Source organism: Zonotrichia leucophrys, unplaced genomic scaffold, assembly GCF_028769735.1.
Source record: "Zonotrichia leucophrys gambelii isolate GWCS_2022_RI unplaced genomic scaffold, RI_Zleu_2.0 Scaffold_205_87975, whole genome shotgun sequence".
Taxonomy (NCBI): domain Eukaryota; kingdom Metazoa; phylum Chordata; class Aves; order Passeriformes; family Passerellidae; genus Zonotrichia; species Zonotrichia leucophrys.
Window position 1 is genome coordinate 622 of NW_026992410.1, and position 6,140 is coordinate 6,761.

Consider the following 6,140-nt stretch of genomic DNA (forward strand, 5'->3'; position numbering starts at 1 on the left):
TCCTGGCCAGGATGGTCAAAAGACATAATGTGGATTTTACAATATTTTATACATTAATAGCATGAATTATCTGTACCATATACTACACTTTCACATCACCTATTACAAGTTTCGGTGTTTCTGGCCAGTCCTGGTGCTCTTGGATATCCCTCAACCCAGCTGTGCTGCCCAACCCCAGATGCTCTTGAGCATATCCTCAATCCGGCAGAATTTTGCACAACCGTGGATGCTCTTGGAATGTTAATTCCTCAATCCAGCAGGTTTTAATTCTGGATGCTCTTGGGCTCTCTTATCCCTCAAACCAACAGAATTTTTAGGAGCCCCTTTTGTCCCGTTTCCTAGTGGATTGGGCTCGGAAACTCCTCTGCTCCCTTCCTCTGAGGGGTCCAGCCCCTCTCTGAGACCCAGTCCCAGTTACCTCGGGGGATTCTCTCACTCCTCTTCTCACTCGCTGTGTCTCTTTACTGGCTGCTTCCCTCGAGGAAAGTTGGAAATGCAGCGTGGGAGACTCCAGCACTCACTTGGCAGGTCTGGGACAACCAGCCCTTGTCTCATTCACAGCCCAGAGCAGAGAATGAGGGGAGAAGGGAGCCCGGGAGCCGAAACAGCCCTGGCATCCCGAAATGGGCAGAGCGAAGCAGGGGCAGCTTTTGGCATTGCTGGGGCTGTCAGCAGCCTGGGCAGGGCGGGCACTGAGGAGAAGGGGGACCCCCAATCCCAGCGTGACCCCAGCAGCTGGGACAGGGGGAACCCCCGAACACCAGAGGGGAGGAACCAGGGATGGGGAACTCCTGGGAGGCTTTTTCAGGGCTGAATCTGGGTGTTTGGGAGGTTTTTGTGGAGCACTGATGGCCAGTGACTTGTAGAGATGGACTTGGGCAGAGGGACCTTCAAACTCAATGTGTGTTGGGGAAGATGAAACAGGAAAGCCTTATAAATACAATTGTCTGGCAAAAGATTTTGTGAACATAAAAAGTATAAGGAAGATTGAAATGAAAGCAAGATCTGAGATACCTCAGTTAGTGATCAACTGGAAAACAATGGTGTGGCCCAACTGAAGGTAATCCCCTTTTGATGAAACAATTCCCTCTGCTCGCAGACAGATCCAAGGGTCAGAGCGGACCCCACTAGCTCAATAAAAGTGGTCCAAAGAGGAGTTTTTAGAGTTTAAAATGTAACATAGTATGGTGATGTAATGATTTTTACAGGCTGTATGTAAATGCTCTAGTATTTGTATCTTGTACTAGATTGGTTAGTGAGAAATAGAACATTCAACACAGAAGAAGATTTAGTGTATTGTAACAGGAACCTTACTCTCTTACGCTCTTCTCCTCTTACTCTCTTACCCTCTCATCCTCTCTACCCCTCTCTTCTCTCGGGCCTGCTCCGAGCTGTGCCTGGCAGCTGCAAGCAGGGCCCTGCACCCAGGCCCTTTGCAATAAACCGCAAGTTCCACGCCCTGGCTGCAGAGCTCTCTCGTCTCCGTCCGTCCTGACCGTCCTACCCCCCGACACTCCTACAAACGCTCTCATCCCTTGTTTTCCCCAAACCAGGATTGCCCATTGCCAACCCCAGGGAGGCTGCGAGGAAGAGGAAGATGCCCCGGGACACTGAGGCAGGTGAGGAGGAAGTCAGTGCCCCTTTCCCCTCTGTGCTGCTCCATCTCCCAGCCCAGCACGGCTGCAGCTCAGCCCTGGGGGATCTCCTTGCCCTTGCCTGTGGCACGGAGGCAAATCCCATCCTGTCCTTGTCCTTCCTCCCCCAGAGCAGGAGCTGAGCATGGAGAGCAGGGAGGACAAATGCCCGTGGCAGAACCTGGTGGAAGAGGCCGTTTTGAGCGGCTCCATGGCGCAGGAAGCCAACAGGGAGGAAAAGCCCCAGAGATGCCGCACGAGGAGGGGCTGCAAATGCAGCCGGCGGGGATCTGAGGGGGAAAGAGCCAGCCTGGGCCGGGAAGGCGGCCGGAGATGGAGCCAGAGCTCGGAGCTGGTGCTCCATGAGCAGCTCCATGATGGGGAGAAGCCCCACACGTGCATGGAGTGTGGGAAGAGCTTCAGTGTGAGCTCCAGCCTGATCAGGCACCAGAGGATCCACACTGGGGAGAGGCCGTACAAGTGCTCCGAGTGTGGGATGTGCTTCAGCCAGAGCTCCAGCCTGATCACGCACCAGAGGACCCACACTGGGGAGAGGCCCTATGAGTGTTCCAAGTGTGGGAAGGGGTTTAGGACCAGCTCCCATCTCCTCCGGCACTATCAGAGTCACAGAGAGGAGAGGCCCTTCCAATGCCCTGACTGTGGGAAAGGATTCCTGTGCAACTCCCACCTCATCACCCACCGGCGCATCCACACTGGGGAGAGGCCCTATGAGTGTGATAAATGCAGGAAGAGGTTTCATAACAGCTCCTATCTCCTCCAGCACTATAGAATTCACACAGAGGAGAGGCCCTTCCGCTGCCCCGACTGTGGGAAGGGATTCAAGCGCAACTCCACCCTCATCAGGCACCAGCGCATCCACACAGGGGAGAGGCCCTACGAGTGTCCCCAATGTGGGAAGAGCTTCTCACACAGCTCTAACTTGACCCGACACCAACGGAGGCACCACTAAGGGAAGCCCTGCGAGTGCCCCGAGTGCGGGCAGAGCTTCGTGCGCTGCTCCAGCTCCATCCCCCACTGGAGGAGGCACTTTGGGCACAGCCCTGGTCACTCACATTCCCTGAGATCCATGTTGGGAACACACCTGGCTGCTTCGCCTTTTCATTTGGCCTTAATTTTCCTCTGCTTTACCTTCATCATTTAAAAACACCCAAAACTGGTTTAAATGAAGGAAATTCATCGAATACATCTGACATTGCATAATTTCTCAGGTATTTTAGAGGGAATTTAGAATTTGGGTACACGTTCTGTGTGGAGTGCTGCTGTTGCTAAGAGGCAGGAATTTGATCTCACCCTTCTTGTGTTGCTAAGAACTCCTCCCCTGACCCAAACCCTAACTCCACGCTTGGGATACCCTATTGGAATATGAATCCCAATATTACCAGTTAGATTGTGCCTGGGCCAGTCTGACCCTCGCTTCTGAGCCAAAGGCGGCATCTGTGGTGTATCACCCCAGAGACACCTTTAGCTTGCTGATGGTTTTAGCTGGGCACTTAACAAGTCCAGGCTTGTTAGGGACTCCATTTACCTTAGGAAGAGGCTTCAGGCAAAGGTGAGGACAAAGGAAGGATTCTGCTGGAGGGTTTAATATTCAGAGGTTTATTCCATGGTTACAGATGTCTGAATCTTGGGAAGAACTCCAACAGAATGCCGAGCACATGGCCGGACTCACCTTTTAAGCTCAGGGGGAGGGGAGGGGACGGGATAGGTGAGCCACCAGCCAGGTGGGAGGGGCGGGGTCTCAAGGGACGAGGGACACCTAGACAGGCCAATGACATCTGGGCCTCAGTGGCATCCTTTGAATTTGACCAACCACATGACACGTTTGCTGGAATGTTAAGCCTGATTGACAGTACTCACTCAGCATGGGGGCAAGGGGGAAGGGAGAGGCATGTAGGCACACCTGGGAAGGGACCAGGGACCCGGAAGTCTAAAACAGGACATTACAACACACCACAACAATACCCTATAAAAACTCCACGGCTCTGCCTTTGCCCTGTCTTTGGGGGATAAGAAATGGATTCCCAAAGGATCAGCCCTTTTCCCACTGGATTGCAAAGGATCAGCATCATTCTCCACTGGATTCCTAGAGGATCAAGCTTTTGCCACTGTATTGACAGAAGATCAGCCCTTTTCCACTGAATTCCCAAAGGATCAGATCTTTTTCTACTGGGTTGCCAGGGGATCAGCCCTTTTCCCACTGGATTCCAAGAGGATCAACCTTTTTCACTGGACTCCTGGAGAATTCTGACCCTGTCACTGTTTTTTTTTTGTTTGTACTACTGCATTTGTATTTTTAATTTTTACAAATAAAAAACTGTTATTTCTACTCCCATATCTTTTCCTGAGAGCCCCTTAATTTCAAATTATTATTATTATTATTATTTTGTTATTGTTATTACTATTATTAATAATCAAAGGGAGGGGGTATATATTTTCCATTCCAGTGGAGGCTGCTGAAATGGGGAGACACCCCCAAGGATGGGCCATGTCAAATAGTTCCTGAAATAGGTAAATGAGTTTATGGTTATTCATGAGGGTCTATGAATATGCAACAGGCTGATGTAATCAAGCCAGAATAATTAAGGGGTGTCCCCGAAAATAACTGGGGGGTCTTGAAGGCCATAACAACCTTTGCCCCTTGGTCCTTGTCTCCCATGACATCAACCTGTTGCATATTCATAGACTTTTTGCATATCCATAAACTCATTTACATATTCTAGGAACAAACAAAATTGGCTTCGTCCTGTTTGGGGTCCCACACCTGTCCCAGCTCAATTTGGGGTGTTCCATCCCTCTCCCAGCTCAGTTCTAGGATCTCATACCTCTCCCAGCCTAATTTTGGTGTCCCATTCCCCTCCCACCTCAATTTTGGGGTCCCTTCCCAGCTCAATTTTGGGGTCCCGACCCTCTTTTCCCCGCTCTCCCTCCCCTTTCCGATCGTTTCTCCAATCTCGTCCCCCGTGTTCGGTTCTGGGGGCTCCAGGACCCTCCTGCTCCATTTTGGGGTCCCGACCCCATTTTGGATTAATTTGGGGTCCCCAGCCCATGTCCAGGGTCACTTTCCCCCGCTCCCCAAATTCCGCTCCTGGCAACTGATGAGTCATGAGCAAGACATGCTCTGATTGGCCGGAAATTACCCCGCACGGTCTGTGAGTATTTACTGCAGTGGGAGGCCTTGGTCTGTGGCGGGCAAGTGATGAGTCAGAGTTGGGCCGGGCGCTGATTGGCTGAAAATCGATGTGCGGGGCCAGTGCTCTGAGTTTGTGCCCAGCAAGTGGAACGTCATCAGTACTGTGCATTCTGATTGGTCGGGATCTGTTTTGGGGTGGGGATGGGAGGAACTGGGGTTTCTTGAGGTTTATTTGGGTTTATTTAGGATTGTTTTAGGGTTTATTTGGGGTTATATATGGACTAATTGGGGTTTTTTCTTGGGCTTTACTTGGTTTATTTCTGTTTATTTGGGGTTATTTGGAATTATTTTGGTATTTTTGGAAGTATTAGTGTTTGTTTGGAAGTATTTGGGTTTATGTGGAATTATTTGTGGTTCTTGGGGTTAATGTTGGTGTATATGGGTTTTTTTTTTTTCGGTGTGCTTGATATCATTTGGGGTTTTTGGCTTTAACTTGGGGGAGGGTTTTTTTCGTTTTTTGGGGTTATTTGGATTTGTTTGGGGTTATTTGGGGGATTTCTAGGTATTGTTTGGGGTTGTTTGGGGATATTTAGGGTTTTTTTCAAGTGTTTTGGGGTTATTTGAGTTATTTGGGGTCACGTAGGGTCAAAAGCTCCGCGAATGTTTCTCCTGCAAAAATCGGGAATTTTTCCTTAAAAATCCGAGAGTTTTCCCCCAAAAAACCGGGAATGTTCCCTTAAAAAACCCGGACTTTTCCCAGCCAATAGCAGCGCGCCTCGCCCCAAACCAACCAATCACCGCGGGTCTCCCCTCAGGAACACCAGCCTCTCTGTGCACGGATCCAACCAATCACTGCATGCCTCCCTTCAGACACGCCCGCCTCTCACAAAGGGAACAAACCAATCACCGCGTTCCTCCTCTCAGCTACTCTCGCCTCTCTCGACCTGAACTGACCAATCACCGGGTGCCTCCCCACAGCAACTCCCGCCCTCCCCTCGCTGCTCCAGCCAATCAGAGCCGAGCATGAAGCAGCGCCCCCTGACCCCAGGGCCAGGCATGGAGCGGGCGCCTCCTCCCCCCTCCGCCCCCGGGACCCCCTCAGGGACCCCCGGGAGCCGCCCCGGGCTCGGGCGGGTCCTGCGGGAGGCGCTGGAGAGAGCGGGGGAGGCGCTGGGAGAGGACGGGGGGCTCCGGGAGCTGCTGAGGAGGCGCAGGGACAGGTGAGGGGTCCTGGAGGGGTCGTGAGGGGAATTTGGGGAGGAGTCTTGAGGATGTTTGGGGGCGATTTGGGGAGGGTCAGGGGGGAACTTGAGGGGGTTTTAGCGGGGTCTGGGGGTGCTGGGGGGAATTTGGGG

General features: G+C 51.8%; 1 pseudogene; it reads left to right on the forward strand.

Moving 5' to 3' along the window:
* Window positions 1-1,247: 1,247 nt before the first annotated feature.
* On the forward strand, window positions 1,248-3,011 carry LOC135461167 (zinc finger protein 329-like; annotated as a pseudogene).
* The last annotated feature ends 3,129 nt before the right edge of the window (window positions 3,012-6,140 follow it).